General features: G+C 38.2%; 1 long non-coding RNA gene across 1 annotated transcript in view; it reads left to right on the top strand.

The window, feature by feature from the left end:
* LOC133254410 (uncharacterized) overlaps positions 1-23,427 on the top strand; it is a 100,510-nt gene that overhangs the window by 54,601 nt on the left and 22,482 nt on the right. Inside the window, exon 2 of the long non-coding RNA XR_009738664.1 lies at positions 2,828-2,970. This is a non-coding gene — a long non-coding RNA (uncharacterized LOC133254410). The remainder of the gene's footprint in view (positions 1-2,827; positions 2,971-23,427) is intronic.

The following is a 23,427-nucleotide window of genomic DNA, read 5'->3' as shown; positions in this document are numbered from 1 at the left end:
TGGAACATGGTACACACTCTCCATGGTAGCGTGTACTCACTTAGAGTGGAGGATATTGTGCTTTGCATTTTTGGTTAAGTGATTAGAAGAAAGTGCAGTGGGGACTGATGGTAGACATTTATTCTGCCATGTGGAGCAAGTCTGTCTACATCAAGGATGAAAATGGCCAGCACCTAAGGAGCAACAGAATCAAGATAGCCATCTACCCACTGTGTATGTGTCTATCTCTTTATCAATATTTATCTATTGTGGAACCAATAAATTTCTTGACTAGTCACTTGCTACTTAAAGAGACCGATATGAATATTGGTCTCTCCAATATGAATATTGGAAAGCTTGGAGAGAGTTGAGGCTGAATAGGATTGGTTGGACTTCATCCTTTAAACTATGGTATAACATTAAAGTTTTTCAACATAGAATGATACAATCAGAGATGTGATGAAAAAAACAAACAAAACTCTGGTTACTGGGTGAAGAATAGAGTGATATTCAGGCTTTTTATACCTGGAGCTACACTTCTAGCTTATAGCATTTCACAATTATACTATAGAGGTTTATTTGGCAAATGATTACTCTAATGAAGAGAGTTATAGCCCAATGATTTTTTATTCCAGAGGTAATCACCATGATTCTGCATTTGATTCTCTTTAAAAGTAATAATGATGAAATTGGAAGCATAGAGGGTTAAGACTTGACTTAAGAAGGAATTGCCTTTTACTTGCAAGAGTGGTTAGCATTCCCGTGAGAAACATTGAACATTTCCACCATGTTTTGCTACTCAGCTGAGCTGCTTTGGAAGAATTTGGGGGGTTTCAGCTCCTACTTTAATACTGCAGTATACTTCTAACCTAACTTCAGTTCCTCCTCTGTTTTAGTTACTCTTCCAGATGGAGCCTCCTAAAATAGTACTCTGAAAAAGCATATCACTTCCCCTACTTAGAGATTTCAGTGACTCTTGTCTATTAAGGAAAATACAAAATCCTCAGTCTGCTTTTGAGGTTACAGTCTGGTTCTTAACTGCAGTTAGTAAGCAAATATTTTATTGAGTACCTACTATGTGTCAAGAATCTCTAATAGATATATAATGAGTCACATATATAATTTTAAAATTTTTAGTAGTCATATTAAAAAGCTAAAAAGAATTAGGTAATTTTAATGTAAATAATACATTTTATTTAATTCAATATATTCAAAAATATGTTGTTGCTGATTAGTCACTAAGTCATGTCTGACTCTTTGTGAGCCCATGGACTGTAGCCCATCAGGCTCCCTCATCCAGGGATCTCCCAAGCAAAAATACTAGAGTGGGTGGATATTTTCTTCTCCAGGGGATCTTCCCGACCCAGGGATCTAATCTTCTACTTGGCAGGGGGATTCTTTACCTCTGAGCCAGCAGGGAAGACCATACACAAAATATATAAAATATCAAAATATAATGGATACTGAATATTACTAACAAGATACTTTATGCTCATTTTTAAGAAATCTCAAGTATCCAAGGTATATTTTATACTTACATCACATCTTAATTCAGATGACAAATTTTCATTGATAATCCTTAATCAGTAATTAGAATTCCTAAGGTGTACAGTTGAAAAAGCAGACTCATATTTAGGTTGTTCCAAACATTCTTGCAAATTTTCGGTAAGTAAGCTGGGTATCAGTTTTTAGATTTAAATTTTAATTAATTGAAATTGAATACAATTTGAACTTCAGTTCCTTAGTCTCGGTAGCAACATTTTGGCAGTTACATGTGTCTCATGGCTGCTGTATTAACCAGTACAGTTCCAGAAGCATGGGCCTCACACTCATGAAGTGTACATTAACTCACCTTTCCAGCTCTATCTTCTGCTGCTTCTTTATAATGTCAGATAGATTAAATTTGTCTCAGACTCTATTCAGGTTGTTCCAGGTAAGCTCATTTTGTCCTTCAAAAGATGTTCTTCTAAATTATTGAACTCTACTTACCTTCAGCGATTAGCTCAAATGTTAACCCACCTAAGCAAAACCTCCTTGATCATGTAGGCAAGAAGTTTTCCATATTTTCTATTAATAAACATTTTCAGAACTTTGATTGCACCTTTCTTTTGACATTGATCTCACAATACCATGTGGTCTTTGGAATCAGGTTTGATCAAACCCAGGTTTGAGATCTGGTCCTACCGCTCATTGGCTATATGATCCTGAGTCACTTCCTTTATTTTTCTATTTCATCATTTTTATTTCATCATCTGAAAAGTGATGACAACATTGTCCACCTGATGAGATTGTAGGGTGAGATAATGTGGAAAAGATCAGCACTTAACCCATTAGTGTGTGCTAAGTCACTTCATTCGTATCCAACTCTTTGCCACCCCATGGACTGTAACCCGTCAGGCTCCTCTTTCCATGGAATTCTCCAGGCAAGAATACTGGAGTGGGTTGCCATTTCCTTCTCCAAGGGACCTTTCTGACCCAGGAATCTAACCTGTTTCTTCTGCATTTACTGCATTGCAGGCAGATTCTTTACTCACTGAGCAACATGGGAAGGTCATAGATATTCCTTATCTCTCTTAAATAAAATGATTGATAAACAACAATAATAGTAATATGGTAATAGCAATACTAATAAGCTTGTTCTAGTTCCTATTCAATTGTTTTATAATATCTAATCCTCCAAACAATTATTTTATCTTCATTTTACAATTAAGGAAACTAAAGCAGACAGAGATTAAGTAATTTGCATAAACTAATGTCACATGACCAGGAGAAGATACAGTTGATTTTAAATAATAGATTGAGTGAACTATAGTTTGAATACCTTTCATTAATATTTTCTCTGTTGTAGTTTGGAGGTGAGGTAGAGGAGTTGGCAAAGGAATTGGAATCAGATTCGATACCGAATGCTAACCCTGTCACTGACAAGGAATCTGTTTCTGGGAAACCCACTTAATCTCTCTGAACCTCAGGTTCTTGCACTGCAAAATGGAGGTAATAAAACCTAGCAGGAAGTATATGGTATATAGGTTAGGTTCAAAGTGTCTGCTGTTAAATTCAAATTTCACCTTTAAAATTCCTAGCTTTGCAACATTTAGAAAGTTACCTAATTCCTCTACTGCAATTTCCTCATCTAAAAAATGGGAAAGTTAACACTATTAAGCTCATAGATTTGTTCTAAATATTAAATGATGCAATCCACATAGACACACAGAATTATAACCAGATATAGTAAACACTCAGCAAATGTTAGCTATTATTATCATCATTATTACAAGGCAGGGCTTGGTATAGATAGAATACTGAATTGGTTTAATTAAATTCCCATTTTTTTCTACTTCTCCTCCTCTTTATAGTTATATTCTTATATTTGTATCCTTTATAGAATATGATAATAAATCTTACATATACTGTGTACTCTATAAACATTCAACTGAATAAATGGATGTCTCAACCAGACTTTTATATTATTTGTATTTTACAGAAGTACATCAATATTATTTTCAGAGAATGTAAAATAATTGCATGATAGTAAACTAGTTTCTAGTACATAATGTTTTATATTTCCCTTGGGCTTGCAGTGATTTTAGTTATGTTTGAGGCATTCTGAATTTCATATGCATAAAACTTCCTATTCAGTCAGTATGGTCCTCTGTCCAATTCTGATAAACTTAAATTAGAATATCTTTCAAAGTCAACCACAGTACCAGACTGTACTGAAAATGAATTCATAAAGGAGGCAAATATTGTCATAAGCAGTTGATAAAAAGATTTGAATAATGTAAAATGCTGCAGCAGAAACTGTAGAGGTGTAATGAATATTATACATACAGTGCTTTGTTTCTAGTTCTTAAATATGACCTTCCTCTCATTCCGAATCTCTTCTATTGTGCTCCCAATTTCATTTGCCAGTTGTTATGATCTGTTCAATCTCTGAGCAAAATCATTCTCCTCATTTTCAAAAACCTGAATTTCTCTAGTTCTCATTAGGTCTTTATTTGGATTCAGACTTTCTTAAATTAAAATTATGTACATTGTGTTCATGTCTTGTTCTTGTGCATTGGCAAGATCGGAAGTTTTTAAAAACTCAGTACTCACTTTTTTGACCATAAGTAAAATGTTTAGCACTGTCCTAGGCATTACAGACCAGGAAGAGGACAGTCCCTCACAGCTTGGAATATACAGTCTTGTGACAGTGACATTACATGCACATATAAATGTAAAACAAAACAGATGACAGTATACTATCATAGTAAAATAGTTTTTTTGAAATGTGGAGAGGGAGAGAGGGGTTCTACTGGTTGTGAGGGCAGACTTCTTAGATGAATTTAACTGGGTCTTGCTTAGCTAGTAAGTCTTTCACCTAAGAGGCAGGCTGAGGGAGTCCAAAGACACATAAAATGGGAAGAGAACAGTAGTAGAAAAAATAAAGCAGAATGCAATTGTGGAAAATATTGTCAGACTGTAGTCTACGATTTCTTTTGATGTATTGAGATACCATTGAAGATTTCCAATTGCTTGAATTAAAAGTGAAGCTTTTGAAATATTGAAAGTTTTTAATTTGTTCCATCACAATTTACCTATCCATAATTAAAATCTGCATACCACTTAATTGAAGATATTTGTATACATTTTAAAAACTGAAAATGCAGGTGATTTCAAACCTGTGCAGCTTTGATAATTTTATTTTTGTTTGATATTTAAATTAAAGCTCTGACCAGGAAGAATTTTTTTTATTGGAGTATAATTAACATATGACATTATATTAGTTTCAGGTATACAGTAAGTATTTTACATTTGTATACATTGCAAAATGACAAACAGATAACTTTAGCTTTCATCTGTCACCATATTAAGTTATAAAAAAATTTAATAACAGTATTCAACATAGAAAATCAAGTGATTATTTTGAAAATCTAATCTTTTCCTCTGTTTATTATATTCAATATTATTATTATTTTAATTGAACATGTACAGCATTTCTGTAATATGCTAAAATGATTATATTAGTTTTCTGTTGCTGCATAACACATTATTACATACAGTGGCTACAGAAAGATCTATTACTTCACAGATCTATAGGTCAGGAGTCCAGACACAGAATGGCTGGGTCTTCTGCTCAGGGTTGTACAAGGCAGAAATCAAGGTGTCAGTTGATTACATTTTCATTGGGAGTTTTCTCAAATCATTCAGGTTCTTGGCTGAGTATCCTTCCTTGTGGTTGTAGGAATGATGTCCCCATTTTCTTGCTGGCTCTCAGCCATGGGTCATTCTCATTTCCTAGAGGCCACCCTCAGTTTCTAGCCATGTGAAAGGAATTGTTCATTCTCACAACAACAGCACATATCTTCTTACTCATCAAGGAAAACCACTGTACTTTGTAAACTTCAGATATGTGCATGCCTGCTAAGCCGCTTCAGTCGTGTCCAACTCTTTGCCTTTCTGTGGACCATAGCCTGCCAGGCTCCTCTCTCCATGGGATTCTTCAGGTAGGAATGCTGGAGTGGGTTGCCGTTTCCTTCACCAGGGGATATTCCCGACCCAGGGATCAAACCTGTATCTCTTACATCTCCTGCATTGGTGGGTGGTTCTTTACCACTAGTGCCACCTGGGAAGCCCCGTATACGTATATGCATGTGTGCTAAGTCACTTCAGTCATGTCCAACTCTTTGTGCCCTTCAGCCCTCCAGGCTCCTCTGTCCATGGGATTCTCCAGGTAAGAATACTGGAGTGGGTTGCCATGTCCTCCTCCAGGGGATCTTTCTAATCCAGGGATTGAACCTGCATCTCTTAAGTCTCCTGCATTGGGAAGTAGGTTCTTTACCTCTAAGCACCATCTGGGAAATCCTTATATATATGTATTCACAAAAGTAAGATCATATAATTCATCATAAATATTTTATGTTCCAATAAAAACATTGAATTATTTTTAATGACTAAATAGTATCCTATGATATGGTTGCACTATAATTTATTTAGCTCTTTTGTTATTGTTGGATATTTACTTTGCTTTAAACTTTCAATATTATAAACAAAGGTGCAATGCACATAGACACTGTACCTATGCCTTGGGTATTCCTATAGAATAGATTTTAAAGTCTTTAAATGCCAAATTGACTACTGCTGGTACGCACTACTGAAGGTTATAGTAATTATCTCATTTAAGGCATTCGCTATGTTAGTGTTGAAACGTGTTGCAATATAACTCACAATACTTCTACACATCTGTTAATGTTGTTAGTAAAATCAGCAATGTGGGACAGTGGCTGAAAAGGATCGATGATATGCTAATGATTCCATACATCTAACGTGTATAATGGTTAATTTTATGTGTCAACTTGACTGGGCCACAGAGTGGTCAGATGTTTGGTCAAACATTATTCTGTGTATGTTTGTGAGGGAGTTCCTGGGTGTGATTAACATTTGAATTAGTAAGCTAAGTAAAGTAAACTGCTCTTTCTAAAGTAGGTGGGCCTCATTCAATCAGCTGAAGGCCTAAGTAGAACAAAAAGACTGAAGAGGGAATTCTTTATGCCCACTGCCTTTGAGCTGAGACATCAGTTATTTCCTGCCTTCAAACTTGAACTGAAACATAGTCTCTTTTTTTTAAGTCTCAAGCCTGCTGGCTTTAGAACTGGAACCACACCATTGTTTCTTCAGCTTGCTGACTAGAGATCTTGGAACTTTTTAGCTTCCATAACTGCATAAACCAGTTCTTAAAAAATCTCTTTCCATTCCATGTCCACCTGCTAATGCAAGAGACAGGTTGGATCCCTGGGTCGGGAAGATTCCATAGAGAAGGAAATGGCAACCCACTACAGTATTCTTGCCTGGGAAATCTCATGGACAGAGGAGCCTGGCAGGCTACTGTCCATGGGTTCCTAAAGAGTCAGGTATAACTTTGTGACTGAGCATGCAACACACCTATTTAAAAATCTCTTCATCTATTTATCTATCCATACTATTAATCTTGTTTCTCTGCAGAACCATGATACGATGGGTTTTATTTGTGGGTGGAATAGGTTTTTTTATTGGCCATGTTAGGAGTCTCATAGGCAGATAGAAGTATAATACAGTACAGTCAGAAACCTTTGGTTTTCTTTTGTTAAACATGGGTGAAAATCTATTATTATGTTTTCTGAACAGCTTGGGTTCTCAGTTTCCTTATCTGCTAAAAAAGGGGCTTAGTTGTAAGGTTTAAATGAGATTATTTCATGGATCGTGGTGCATGGTAAATACTTTACAGAATACTAGTACTTTTTTCCTCCTTCTTAAGAATCTTAAAAAGCAAGCAGATTGACTGTTTCTTGTGTGCTCAGAAGCTGAGCCTCGAGATTCCTTCATTAGAAGCCATGTTCACTTGTGTGCCAGCGGTTCTTCAGAGTGAAGTTATACTGCCTGCTGTTACTGAGTTATTTTTTAACAATATCTTGTTGGCAAACACATGGGGTGGTACTGAATAACTGCCTCAGAAGCTAAAGATGACTCTCTTCAATATGAAGAGAGTTTTATTACTGTAAATATGATCTGGCTTAACCTCAATCTAAATTACCATAGCACATAAGTACAGGAATGCCAGAAATACATTAATGCTAACCCTAAAGTGCAGGCTTCCCTGGCATTTATGTATAATGTAGGAACACAAGTCAGATTATTCCTACTTATTAATTTAAATGAATGTATATTTTTAAGCTTCATCCCCCCAAAATAAACGGAATGGAGAATATCTCTATTACATGTTCAGCACATATAGAAAATGATTCTCAGTTTGATTGAATTAAAAATACTTTTCTATATCTTAAAAAATGGAATGCAGAATTCTTATTAAAAGAGTAAAAAAAAAATTTTGAGTATATTTAGAATTCTACTTGTTAAAGTCCTGGAAGAGTTAATTTCCAGATGCTCTTCATCTTTAGAATTTTAATTTGATTTTGATTTTAATATCAGATCAGATCAGATCAGTCACTCAGTCGTGTCCAACTCTTTGCGACCCCACGAATCGCAGCACGCCAGGCCTCCCTGTCCATCACCAACTCCCGGAGTTCACTCAGACTCACATCCATCGAGTCAGTGATGCCATCCAGCCATCTCATCCATTTCATCCCCTTCTCCTCCTGCCCCCAATCCCTCCCAGCATCAGAGTCTTTTCCAATGAGTCAACTCTTCGCATGAGGTGGCCAAAGTATTGGAGTTTCAGCTTCAGCATCATTCCTTCCAAAGAAATCCCAGGGCTGATCTCCTTCAGAATGGACTGGTTGGATCTCCTTGCAGTCCAAGGGACTCTCAAGAGTCTTCTCCAACACCACAGTTCAAAAGCATCAATTCTTCAGTGCTCAGCCTTCTTCACAGTCCAACTCTCACATCCATACATGACCACAGGAAAATTATTTAAATTGGTCTTTGCCTTTTAATTATCAACACTTGTTAGAAATGTCAAGTATTGTTCTTGTAGTACTACTAATGCCTCTTTTTGAATGATCCCTTCGATTACATAATAATGTATGTAGGCCAAATAAATGGGCTTGTGCTTATTGACAGGTACTCAGTGATCAGTTGTTCATGAAATGCTGACATTCGCTTCACTTGTTTATATATTCAGTCATCAATCAAGTACTTTCTCCTTTCTTTGGGGAGCTGGCAATATGATACAACACTGAAAGTAAGTCAAAACGATTTTTAGTCTTCATACATCTGGTTGTTATAATCTAAACTGGTCTTGCTTCAGTCCTACACAAGGCTCCCAATAATGGTCCCAATAAAGTGTCTTCACTTTATCTGTTGTAGATGCTAAGATCTGTTGACAAGAATAAAAACATTGTAGAGTGGAAAGAGCATGGATTTAATTTAAAGACAATCCTGGATTCAAAATATGAGCCCCACTTCTAGGGTAAATTCTATACACTTCTAAATCATGTGCTTCTTAAACTATAAAAAGGACTATAATATATCCTGTGAAGATTTTGTTGAGTATGAGAAAAGTATCTATCTCTCTGTCCATCCATCCATCCTCCATCTATCATCTACTGTAGCATAGTAGCTGATAGTGTGTAAGTATTTGACTCAAACTATGGGCAAGTTGCCAAAAGTTTTGCCTAGTCTCAGTGATTTTTAAATACCTCAGAAGAGTCTTCTAAATGAGGATCTATTGCCCAAGTGCTGCTTGAGAAGGAGAAAGTAAAACTTAGAGATCCAGAAGTAGTTAACATCATCAGTATTCCATTTTTCCCAAGAATGACCAGGTCCAGCCTAGGCATTCTCTTTTCCCAGACTTCTTCCAAGTATACCCTTCCTCAGCTTCTCTTGCCTTTTCTTGACTCCCATCCTCTCAGCTTCATTCCATATTAAATTTAAGGAGCTGCTAACAGAATGTACTTTGCTAATTTCTAGTCCTTCCAAAATAACGTATATAGAAACCTATTTTTCTTTAACGTAACCATTGATATGATTGTATTTAGGTCTGCTTTCTTACTATTTGTCTCAAGTCTTTTTGGTTCCTCTATTTTTCCTTTCTTGCATTTCTTTATATTTAAAAATATTTTATTGTATATTTTAGTTTCTCTTTGGAATTTGTTGCTATAAGTATATATGTTTTCATTATTTGTTGTTGATTTCCCTAGGGATTGTAATATATGTGTTTAACTCATTGCAGTCTTCTAAGATTTGATGTTGTAGGTTCTGGGTAAGATGGAATAAATACATGTCAATCTTCCTCTCCATTGCAACTATGAAAACTTGAGAAATTATAGGCAGCTTTCCTGAAAGGAAATCTAAAAAGTAAATATTGACATGTAAATCTGGCTTGAGGAGTAAAACAGGGAAATTTTAAATCTCAAAAATAGTGGGGAAAATACCCCAGTGTCTCAGTCCTTTTGGGCTGCTGTAACAAAAATAGCATTAGACTAGTGATGCAGTGGAAAAGATTTCACCCGCCAGTGCGGGAGACACAAGAGACGTAGCTTCAATCTCCTGGAGTTGGAAATGCAACCCACTTCAGTATTTTGCCTGGAGAATCCAATGGATAGAAGAACCTGGCGGGCTACAGTTCATGAGGTCACAAAGAGTCAGATGTGACTGAATGACCAAGGACGTGCACACAGGTAGCATATACACCACAAAAATTGATTTTTCACTGCTCTGGGGGCTGAGAAGTCCAAGATCAAGGTATCAGTAGATTTGGAATGATGAAAGCCCTCCTTAAGGCTGCAAACTGCTGACTTCTCTATCCTTACATGGTAGAAGGGGTAGGAATCTCTGGGGTCTTTTTTTAAGGATATTAATCCCATTCAGTAAATCTTTAATCCAATTTTCTATTGATGGCCAGAGTTGTATTCCCTCTGTGTTATTTGACCTGAGACCAAAGTATGGAGGAGGTAATGAAGATAATGCCCACCTCCTTCAAAAGGTCCCATGCATGCACTGCTGCACTCAGTGCCCCCAACCCTGTAGCAGGCCACTGCTTATCCACACCTCTGCCAGAGACTCCTGAACACTCACAGGCAAGTCTAGGTCAGTCTCTTGTGGGGTCACTGCTTCTTTATCCTGGGTCCTGATGCATACAAGGTTTTGTTTGTGCCCCCCAAGAGTCTTTTTTCCCAGTCCTGTGTAAGTTCTGGTGGCTCTGTGGTGGGATTAATGCAACCTCCTTCAAGAGGGCTTATGCCATTCCAAAGTCTACTGCACCCAGAACCTCTGCCCCTATAGCAGTCCACTACAGACCCATACCCCACAGGAGACACTCAAACAACTTCTGTCTCAGTCTCTTTGGGGTCTCTGGGCCCTGGGGTGCCCAAGGTTTGTTTGAGCCCTCTGAGCATCTCTGCTGGGTATGGGGTTTCATTCTAAACATGATTTTGCCCCTCCTACCACCTTGCGGGGCTTTTCTTTTGCCCTTGGATGTGGGGGTATCTCCTCAAAGTCATTCCAACACCACACAGCCACGACTCCAATGCCAACCATCTTGCTGGGGCTTCTCTATCCTTGGACAAGGGATATCTCCTCAAAGTCAGAACAAGACCCAGTTTCCCCTTCAGTCAGTATCTCCCATCAGGAAGCTTCTTGAAGGATAAGCCTCTTATTCTTCTCAACCAGAGGGCAGACAGAATGAAAATCACAATCACAGAAAACTAACTAATTTGATCACATGGACCACAGCTTTGTCTGACTCATTGACACAATAAGGCATGCCATGTAGGGTCATCTAAGATGGACGGGTCATGGTGGAGAGCTCTGACAAAACATGGTCCATTGGAGAAGGGAATGGCAAACCACTTCAGTATTCTTACCTTGAGAACCCCATGAAGTATGAAAAGGCAAAAAGATAGGACACTGAAAGGTGAACTCCCCAGGTCAGTAGGTACCCAATATGCTACTGGAGATCAGTGGAGAAATAACTCTAGGAAGAATGAAGAGATGGAGCCAAAGCAAAAACAACACCCAATTGTGGATGTGACTGGTGATGGAAGTGAAGTCTGATGGTATAACAGCAATATTGCATAGGAACCTGGAATGTTAGGTCCATGAATCAAGGTAAATTGGAACTGGTAAAACAAGAGATGGCAAGAGTGAACATGGACATTTTAGGAATCAGTGAACTAAAATGGACTGAAATGGGTGAAGTTAACTCACATGACCATTGTATCTACTACTGTGGGCAAGAATCCTTTAGAAGAAATGGAGTAGCCATTATAGTCAACAAAAGAGTCTGAAATGCAGTACTTGGATGCAGTCTCAAAAATGACAGAATGATCTCTGTTCATTTCCAAGGCAAAACATTCAATATCACAGTAATCCAAGTTTATGTCCTGACAGATAATTCTGAAGAAGCTGAAGTTGAACGGTTCTGTGAAGACCTACCAGACCTTCTAGAACTAACACCCAAAAACACCCCAAAAAAGATGTTCTTTTCATTATAGGGGACTGGAATGCAAAAGTAGGAAGTCAAGAAACACCTGGAGTAACAGGCAAATTTGGCCTTGGAGTACATAATGAAGCAGGGCAAAAGCTAATAAAGTTTTTCCAAGAGAACACACTGGCCATAGCAAACACTCTTTTCCAATAACACAAGAGAAGACTCTACACATGGACATCACCAGATGGTCAACACCAAAATCAGATTGATTATATTCTTTGCAGCCAAAGATGGAGAAGCTCTATACAATCAGCAAAAACAAGACCAGAATCTGACTGTGGCTCAGATCATGAACTCCTTATTGCCAAATTCAGACTTAAATTGAAGAAAGTTAGGGAAAATCACTAGACCATTCAGGTATGACCTAAATCAAATCCCTTATGATTATACAGTGGAAGTGCAAATAGATTCAAGGGATTATCTGATAGACAGATTGCCTGAAGAACTATGGATGGAGGTTCATGACATTGTATAAGAGGCATCCCCAAGATGATCAGGACCATCCCCAAGAAAAATAAATTTGAAAAGGCAAAATGGTTGTCTGAGGTGGCCTTACAAATAGCTAGCTGAGAAAAAGAAGAGAATCGAAAGGTAAAGGAGAAAAGGAAAGATATACCCATTTGAATGCAGAGTTCCAAGGGATAGCAAGGAGAGATAAGAAAGCCTTCCTCAGTGATCAGTGCAAAGAAATAGAGGAAAACAATAATGATGGGAAAGACTAGATATCTCTTCAAGAAAATCAAAGATACCAAGGGAACATTTCATGCAAAGATGGGCTCAATAAAGGACGGAAATGGTATGGACCTAACCGAAGCAGAAGATATTAAGAAGAGGTGGCAAGAATACACAGAAGAACTATACAAAAAAGATCTTCATGACCCAGATAACCATGATGGTGTGATCACTCACCTAGAACCAGACATCCTGGAAAGTGAAGTCAAGTGGGCCTTAGGAACCATCAGTATGAACAAAGCTAGTGGAGGTGATGGAATTCCAGTTGAGCTATCTCAAATCCTAAAAGATGATGCTGTGAAAGTGGTGCGCTCAATATGCCAGCAAATTTGGAAAAGTCACAAGTGGCCACAGAACTGGAAAAGGTCAGTTTTCATCCCAGTTCCAAAGAAAGGTAATGCCAAAGAATGTTCCAGCTACCACACAATTGCACTCATCTCACACGCTAGCAAAGTAATGCTCAAAATTCTCCAAGCCAGGCTTCAACAGTACATGAACCATGAACTTCCAGATGTTCAAGCTGGATTTATAAAAGGCAGAGGAAGCAGACATCAAATTGCCAACATCTGCTGGATCATTGAAAAAATTAGATTCCAGGAAGACATCTACTTCTGTTTTATTAACTATGCCAAAGCCTTTGACTGTGTGGATCACAACAAAGTCTGGAAAATTCTTAAAGAGATGGGAATACCGTACCACCTGACCTGCCTCTTGAGAAATCTGTATGCAGGTCAAGAAGCAACACTTAGAACTGGACATGGAACAACAGATTGGTTCCAAATTGGGAAAGGAGTATGTCAAGGCTGTATATTGTCACCCTGCTTATTTAACTTGTATGCAGAGTACATCATGAAAAATGCTGGACTGGATGAAACACAAGCTGAATTCAAGATTGCAGGGAGAAATGTCAATAACCTCAGATATGCAGATGATACCACCCTAATGGCACAAAGTGAAAAAGAATTAAAGAGTCTCTTGATGAAAGTGAAAGAGAAGAGTGAAAAAGTTGGCTTAAAACTCAACATTCAGAAAGGTAAGATCATGGCATCTGGTCTCATCACTTCATGGCAAATAGGTGGGGAAACAATGGAAACAGTGAGAGGCTTTATTTTCTTGGCCTCCAGAATCACTGGAGATGGTGACTGCAGCCACGAAATTAAAAGACACTTGCTCCTTGGAAGAAAAATTATAACCAACCTAGACAGTGTATTAAAAAACAAAGACATTACTTTGGCAACAAAAGTCCATCTAGTCAAAGCTGCTGTTTTTCCAGTAGTCATGCATGGATTTGAGATTTGGACTTTAAAGAAAACTGAGCACCAAAGAATTGATAGTTTTGAACTGTGATGTTGGAGAAAACTCTTGAGATTCCCTTGGACAGCAAGGAGATCCAACCAGTCAATCCTAAAGAAAATCAGGCCTGAATATTCATTGAAAGGACTGATGCTGAAGCTGAAACTCCAATACTTTGGCCACCTGATGTGAAGAACTGACTCATTTGAAAAGACCCTGATGCTGGGAAAGATTGAAGGTGAGAGGAGAAGGGATGTTAAAAGATGAGATTGTTGGATGACATCACCAACTCAATGGAGATGAGTTTGAGTAAGCTCTGGGAGTTGGTGATGGACAGAGAAGCCTGGCATGCTACAGTCTGTGAGGTCGAAAAGAGTTTGATATGACTGAGTGACTGAACTGAACTGAACTGAATCCCATTCGTGAGGGCTCTGCCCTGATGACCACATCACCTCCCCAAGGCCCCATCTCCTAATACCACTACCTTGAAGGGTCAGATTTCAACATACAAATTCTGGACGGACACAAAGATTCAGGCTACAGCACCCAGTTTTTTCCCCTCCCTTACCCTGTTATTGGGCTTCCCTTGTGGCTCAGCTGGTAAAGAATCCAGCTATAATGAGGGAGACCTGGGTTCAATCCCTGGGTTGGGAAGATCCCCTGGAGAAGGGAAAGGCTATCAACTCCAGTATTGTGACCTGGAGAGTTCCATGGGCTGTATAGTCCATGAGGTCACAAAGAACTGGACATGTCTGAGTGACTTTCACTTCAATTTACCCCATTCTCAAATCTTTAAGACCAGGCCATTGTGCAGGGCAGTGGCATGTCAGGAAAGCAGCATCCTCCTTTTTAGTGAAACTGTGACTATGAAGGCATGACCTAAGCTGTTGGTTTTCACTTTCCTGTCTCTCTATACTTATACTTACAGGAGTCTGATCTTTACTGGCATACTAATGACTTTGAGAATCAAGATAAAGACATATATCTGTCAAATACAGTTGTTGTTGTTGTTATTTTTACTTTGGGACATAAGGTATAGATCATCCCTGGATAGCTAACACTTAGGACAAATTCCAATAATCTACAAGTAAGACTGTCAAACTATTGAATGGATAGTCTGCAAATAGTCCAACAGTCTGCATATAAGACTGCCATGTTTGGCAAGAAAAATACAAGATTCCAGTTGAATTTGAATTTCAGATAAACTGTGTGTATATATATATATATATATATATATATATATATATGTATATATATATAAATGAAATCAAATAAAAATACAATACTTGAGTATATGTACATTTCATGAAATATTGGGTGTCCTATCTGCAAAGGCATCGATAATTGGACCAACTTTGAAACCATAGGCCACTGAAGATGGATTGGAACCTGTGGGATGAAACTAATCAAGTCATGTGCATGCTAAAACAAAAATATCAATATTCTCCATAGGGTTTAAACAACATATAGGTTCTCATAAGGAAATACTCAAAATATCCAGAATTCAATAGAAATTATTCTGCACACAAAGAATAAGGAAACAATACTGACTTTCATGGGAAAAGATGATTAACAGATGCCAATGGCAAGATAGGAATTACCTGACAAAGACTTTGAAGCAGCCATCATAGAAGTTTTGAAAGTGCAACTGCAAACATTCTTAAGACAGTATAATTAGAACTGAAAGATCCATAACAAGGAAATATATAATATAAAGAAATGGAAATTTTGATCTAAAAATATATAAACTGGAAAAACTTAGAACATCAAGAATAAACAAAGAGAAAAAATTTATACTTCAGTGAAGTATAATAACTGTGTCAGTTTTTCTCAGTGTTGTAAGCCCAGTAGTTAGCACAGTGCCTGGCACATTGATTGAATGAATACATGAAATGAGTATTCTGAATGAGGATACCTCTCTCATTCTGACCTTTTAAACACTTCCTCAAGTGAAAGCTTTTTCCTTTCCTCACGCCTCTGTCCACGCACACTCCCCTGCCCCCCGCCCCCATATCCTTGGTCAAAGACTACATACTTCTGAGGTCTGTAGTCTCAGTGCTCCTATTGCAGTTGAGGAGGAGTCTCCCTATGTGGCCAGACATGTTCTTGGGATTAAGGTATGTGGCTACCATTTTTAGAGCTCCTGTTGGGATTTGATAAAATATTTTTGGATAGGATTAATGATGGCCTAGAACTGGACATGGAACAACAGACTGGTTCCAAATAGGAAAAGGAGTACGTCGAGGCTGTATATTGTCACCCTGCTTGTTTAACTACTATGCAGAGAACATCATGAGAAACGCTGGGCTGGATGAAGCACAAGCTGGAATCAAGATTGCTGGGAGAAATATCAATAACCTCAGATATGCCAGTGACAGCACCCTTATGGCAGAAAGTGAAGAGGAACTCAAAAGCCTCTTGATGAAAGTGAAAGAGGAGAGTGAAAAAGTTGGCTTAAAGCTCAACATTCAGAAAACTAAGATCATGGCATCTGGTCCCATCACTTCATGGGAAATAGATGGGGAAACAGTGGAAACAGTGTCAGACTTTATTTTTGGGGGCTCCAAAGTCACTGCAGATGGTGATTGCAGCCATGAAATTAAAAGACGCTTACTCCTTGGAAGGAAAGTTCTGACCAACCTAGATAGCATATTCAAAGGCAGAGACATTACTTTACCAACAAAGGTCCGTCTATTCAAGGCTATGGTTTTTCCAGTAGTCATGTATGGATGTGAGAGTTGGACTGTGAATAAAGCTGAGCCCTGAAGAATTGATGCTTTTGAACTGTGGTGTTGGAGAAGACTCTTGAGAGTCTCTTGGACTGCAAGGAGATCCAACCAGTCCCTTCTAAAGATCAGTCCTGGGTGTTCTTTGGCAGGAATGATGCTAAAGCTGAAACTCCAGTACTTTGGCCACCTCATGCGAAGAGTTGACTCATTGGAAAAGACTCTGATGCTGGGAGGGAAGGGGACGACAGAGGATGAGATAGCTGGATGGCATCATCGACTCAATGGACATGAGTTTGAGTGAATGAGTTCTGGGGCTTGGTGATAGACAGGGAGGCCTGGCGTGCTGCAATTCATAGGGTCACAAAGAGTCGGACACAACTGAGTGACTGAACTGAACTGAACTGATACTCCCATTTTTCTATAAAGTGGCTAAACTCAAATGCTCCTTCTACCTGCCTCCTACTACACTCACCAACACACATACACACGTACTTTCTTCTGACCAGCTTTTTTAAACTTTAAAGCAGTTGATCTGGAAGAGAGAGAGAAAGAAAAGGAATCTAAGGAAAGAAAAGTTGGAGAGAAAATAATTTTAAACAAATTTTTAAAATAATTTTTTCACAAATCTTTCATCTAGTATGATTGGCTGTGACATATAAATTCTAGAAAACTGCATAAAATCTTGTGCTTGATCAGGACGTAGTATTTTTCAGGAAAGATAATTGTGTGAAGCAGAAGGTCCTGCCCTCTACCAGCATCTACTTAATTATTGGTGATTAGTGTTAAAAGGATTAATTTAGGCTTGAAAAGTCTCAAGTTAGTTTGGGATATTATTTCCTCCAATCTTGAGAATATCTTGTTTGAATGATTTCTGAATTTTTAAATTCATTATTTTTCTATGATAATTTTATTTTCTAAGATAAGTTTATTTAATTTTCCTCCTGCCTCACTTACTTACTTCCTCCTGTCTTACTTCTCAAGAACCCTAAATAAATAAGTCCTGTATAAAATAAGTAAATACTAAATAAGTCCTATACAAATAAGTAAGTCCTATATGAATAAGTAAATACTAAACAAATAAGTAAGTCCTATACAACACAAGGGTTTCCCTGATGTTTAAGTTGATAAGAAATCTGCCTGTAATGCAGGAGACCTGGGTTTGCTCCCTGATCAGGAAGATTCCCTGGTGAAGGAAATGGCAACCCACTCAAGTATTCTTGCCTGGAGAATTCCAGGAACAGAGAAGCCTGGTGGGCTACTGTTGTCCATGGGGTCACAAAGAGTATGGACATGACTGAACAACTAACACATACAAAAAACCCCCCAGGTTTTGAAGAATAGTATAAAACCTGATTTTAGAGTAATGTGGTCCTAAGTCATTTACAATTTAGATATCCTCAGTTGGGAACATAGGGCTCATGTTACCATTTTTACCTCTGCTACCTGATATATAATAACAAAACTGAAGAAACAGGGAAACACTAGGGCAATTCCCTTTGAATTGTAGAATTAAAAAATAATTGAAAAAATCTAACAACATAAGTTCCTTTAAATGCAGTTTATTGCAATTTTAATATTTTATGGTTGCATTTTAACTTTTATCTCATAAATTAAAGATTAACAATCATGCCTAAACTGGAATATATTTTATCCACTTACAAAAATGCATTGACTAATGCTAATTAAATTTGCTTAATCAGGCTTAACAATGCTACATGCTGTTACTCATCAGAAAGTAAGTACCATGCATATTTCCCAAAGTGCTCAAGCTAGAACACCAAGGATTTTTTTCTGTCAGGGTATCCAAGGGTTCAGCCATCTGCTATTTACTCTAATTTTTAATAAAAAGTTATTATTCATCTTTATTGCTAATCATTTGCCTTGCAAACAAAACATATTTTATCATTATTATTATCATTTTAACTCCACCACCGCCAGGGAGACACAAAGGAAAATGGTTTGTACTCAATTGTGCCACATTAATGCTTGCAAATGGTTTAGCTTCTGTGGCAGAAAGACATAGGTATTATGAAGGTAATACCTAATATCAAATTATATGCAGCAGCATTTCATCACGTTGCCCTAATGCCTTCAGCAGAATGAGCTTTTCCCCAATAAAGTAGGAAAATGTGATCACCCTTAACACCCTGAAGGACAAGACAGTGGCTGTGTCATTCTTTACCGTGTATTGCTTTTGTTCATAGCTAATCACATTTAGACAATTTTAACCCAGACCCTGCAGATATACAATAAATCGTACTGATAGAGAAAGACTAAAACCTGTTGGAATTGCCTTCAAGCTATACTGAGCATAGAAAAAAAAAAATCGTGGATTGAGATAGGTGGGGTCAACTTCAGAATGGAAAGAGGTGAATAAAAGTTCTGTGCAAAGAGAAACTGTATGTTAAAGACACTTAGTGGGAAATTGCAGTGCAGCGTCTCCAGTGATAATCTCGACTATCTTGTTGTGAAGCAACAGACTCTAGGATGATGGTATCCAGGAAGGTTCATAATACTGGCAAAGGACCTGGTAACTAAAACTCGAGCACTAAGGGATCAGAAAGAAAGATAATAATAATGCCTAACACTCATCAGTGCTAACTGTATACCAGACACTGCTAGGCACTTGATATGTCATTTCACCTTTGCCTAGACGCTCTGAGTTAACCATGTTCATACAGGTTTTCTTCAGATAAGGGCACAGGCTTAAAGGAGTTAAATAACTTCTCTGCAGTCACACAGAATTGAGATTTATAGCCTGTGAGTCTGAGGCTGGCTTCTTACTTTGTTACTCGAGTGATTTAACAAGGAGAGCAAGTCATTAGCAGGCATTTTCTAAGATTATTGGGGGGAGGCAGCATGTTCCACAGAAAATACCTAATGACTGTGCTCCTAGAAACTGCAAAAGTTAATATTAGTTTAGTAATCTTAGTAAATGTAATATAGAGATTATGGCAAAAATGGAATAACGTGGACTTCTGAAAATAAACAAATTTTACAATAAATGTAATCTATCTTGTCAGGGCCATTGAGTCAGTAACTTCAGTTTCAGAGGTAGCACTGCAGTTTTAGGGGTAACATTTGATATCTGGAATGGTAAAAGCCACGTAAATTCCTCTCATGTGTAACTGCTGTTTAATGAATTTCATTCCCTAGAATGTGCTGCAAGCTATAAGCACAGTAACAGGATGAGGAGGGTGGGAATGGAGAGACTGCCTGCGTGGTTTTCTCTAATGTGTTGGCATCATAAGACAGAAAAATGCATGTAATCATTTCCCTGCTCTTAAGGAGCTGATACCTAGTTATGGTATGGACCTAACAGAAGCAGATGATATTAAGAAGAGGTGGCAAGAATACACAGAAGAACTATACAAAAAAGATCTTCATGACCCAGATAACCACGATGGTGTGATCACTCACCTAGAGCCAGACATTCTGGAATGTGAAGTCAAGTGGGCCTTAGGAAGCATCACCACAAACAAAGCTAGTGGAGGTGATGGAATTCCAGTTGAGCTATTTCAAATCCTAAAAGATGATGCTGTGAAAGTGCTGCACTCAATTTGCCTGCTGGAAAAGGTCAGTTTTCATTCCAATCCCAAAGAAAGGCAATGCCAGAGAATGTTCAAACTACTGCACAATTGCACTCATCTCACACTCTAGCAAAATAATGCTCAAAATTCTCCAAGCCAGGCTTCAACAGTACATGAACTGTGAACTTCCAGATATTCAAGCTTGATTTGGAAAAGGCAGAAGAAGTAGACATCAAATTGCAAACATCCGTTGGATCATTGAAAAAGCAAGAGAGTTCCAGAAAAATGTCTACTTCTGTTTTATTTACTATGCCAAAGCCTTTGACTGTGTGGACCACAACAAACTGTGGAAAATTCTTCAAGAGATGGGAATACCAGACCACCTGACCTGGAGCCTAGTATACAGAGTGAAGTAAGTCAGAAAGAAAAACACCAGTACAGCATATTAACACATATCTATGGAATTTAGAAAGATGGTAATGATGACCTTATATGTGAGACAGCAAAAGAGACACAGATATAAAAAACAGACTTTTGGACTCTGTAGGAGAAGGTGAGAGTGGGATGATTTGAAAGAATAGCATTGAAACATGTATATTACCATATGTGAAATAGATCACCAGTCCAGGTTTGATGCATGAGACAGGGTGCTCAGGGCTGGTGCACTGGGATGACCCTGACGGATGGGATGGGGAGGGAAGAGGGAGGGGAGTTCAGGATGGGGAACACAGGTACACCCATGGCTGATTCATGTCAATGTATGGCAAAACCCACTACAATATTGTAATTAGCCTCCAATTAAAATAAATAAATAAATAAATAAAAGTCTCTAATGCTGGGAAAAATTGAAGGCGGAGGAGAAGGGGAAGACAGAGAACGAGATGGTTGGATGGCATCACTGACTCAATGGATATGAGTTTGAGTAAGCTCTGGGAATTGGTGATGGATAGGGAAGCCTGGTGTGCTGCAGTCCAATGAGGTTGCAAAGAGTTGGACATGACTGAGCTACTGAATTGAGCTGAACTGAACTAGTTAGGGAGATGGAAGATATATAGATTGTATAATAAAACAAGTGTAGGATAATGATGTCAATTGTCCCCAGACTTTACTTAGGGTAACTTTCAAGCCTTGCTTCACTTTTCAAAAAATCACTATCCTCACATTTTAGCTGTTATCAACAGGATTTAGAGCCTCCTCCATTTCTTAGACAATTCACTTTGAGTTCCTGATGTCATGAAGGCTGCTTTTAATTAATTATTTTCTCTATTATTCAGGTCTACATTTTTTTGTTTTATTCTTTCAGCTTTCTGGGAAACAGAGAGCTGCAAAGTGGGGCATTCTTAGCACAGCAGCGCCCATGGTTAGGGACATTAGTTATTCTTGTTTCCCTTTTTCTGCACTGAACCACAACAAATTCAAAATATTTTGGGTCCTGGGTCTCCCTTTTGGGTAGCTGAGCATCTAGTGGGATCTGGAATTGGAGAAAACTCCCCACCTTCTCCTTTCTTCTAATGGACCTGCTAGAAGCTTCCTCTACGATCCATCTAGTTGAAGTCCTGAAATGGATTTTGGAAAACCCTTTTTATCCTTTTTGATCAACCTAATTTGATGGCTAAGAGATTGGACTTAGGAGTCAGCCTGCCTGGATTTGAATTCAGTCTCCATCATTATTATTACCTCTGTCATGTTGGGAAATAACCTCCCTGTGATTCAGTGTCTTGGACCAAAGAAGGACATTTGTTTCTCCTCCTATGTAAGCATTGCTATGGTGTGCTGTGCTTAGTCATTCAGTCATGTCTGACTCTTTGTGACCCCACACACTGTGGCGCACCAGGCTCCTCTGTCCATGGGGATTCTCCAGGCAAGAATACTGGAGTGGGTTGTCATGCCCTCCTTCAGGGGATCTTCCCAACCCAGGGAATCAAACCCAGGTCTCCTACATTGCAGGCGGATTCTTTGCTGTGTGAGCTACCAGGGGGGCCCAAGAATGCTGGAGTGAGTAGTCTATCCCTTCTCTAGGGGATCTTCCCAACCCAGGAATCTAACCAGACTCTCCTGCACTGCAGGTAGATTCTTTACCAGCAGAGCTACCAGGGAAGCCCCTCCTAAAGCATTAAAAGAGATAATTTACATAAACCAATTAACAAAAGTCATGTAAGCATTCTATAGAAATGATCTGTCTGAGATATTATTATTATTGTAGGATATATTACTACATTGATATGAGAGCTGATAAGTCAAAATGTACCTAAGACAAACTGTAGTTCTAAACTTTAAATAGGATTCTTCTTGGTATCTACTTAGTACCCTGTGGAGCTAATCCAACACAACAAATTTCCCCCCACAAAACTCAATGTTAACTGATGCTACTTTGCAGGTAGAACATATTAATTTTCTCCTGCATTTACTTACATGGTTGATAGTACATTGATACTAAGAATAACTCTTCTTGAGTTTCCTTCCACAGCAAATACAGACCAAAATCTGTTAAAATAGGAAAAAAGCCTTCAATGTTTTCTCTTTAAAAACACAACTGCTAGAAATAAAAAGGCTTGTTCTTACCTGATGCATACCTGAAACCATAAGAACATGCAAAAATACAAATATTTATTCCAGAATCCTGACCCTAAGTTCTTTAAGAAATTATGTTTGTGCCTGGAGAAGCAGCATTAGCAGAAGGCAACATTTATAGCAGTGATGTCAGCCAGCCCAGCTGTCATTAACACTTACCATATCATCTGCGCTTAAGCTTTCCTGAGAGCACCTGAAAGTAAGGAGAACTATAATTACATAAATATAATTAATTATATATTTTAAAGTGTACGCATGTCTATATGCATTTGAGCCATTTGACACATGTTGTTTGACACAAACAACTACAAACATGTTTTGTAGTTCAAAACTCAGGCTTCTGAGGCCCCCTGCAACTAAGGTTGATGTAGATTAAAATTAAGTTGCACAGAGTGACACTAAGTCACACAATATGGAATTAAAAGATTCTTGGTCCTTGGGAGAAAAGCTATGACAAACCTAGAAAGTGTATTAAAAAACAGAGACATTACTTTGCTGACAAAGATCCATATAGTCAAAGCTGTGGTTTTTCCAGTAGTCATATATGGGTGTGACTGTTGGACCACAAGTAAGGCTGAGCGCTGAAGAACTTATGCTTTTGAACTGTGGTGTTGGAGAGGACTCTTCAGAGTCCTTTGGACTGCAAGGAGAGCAAACCAGTCCATCCTAAAGGAAATCAACCCTGAAT

The sequence above is a fragment of the Bos javanicus genome, chromosome 1 (assembly GCF_032452875.1).
Source record: "Bos javanicus breed banteng chromosome 1, ARS-OSU_banteng_1.0, whole genome shotgun sequence".
In the NCBI taxonomy this organism is placed as follows: domain Eukaryota; kingdom Metazoa; phylum Chordata; class Mammalia; order Artiodactyla; family Bovidae; genus Bos; species Bos javanicus.
This window is presented reverse-complemented; position numbering and strand designations above follow the sequence as displayed.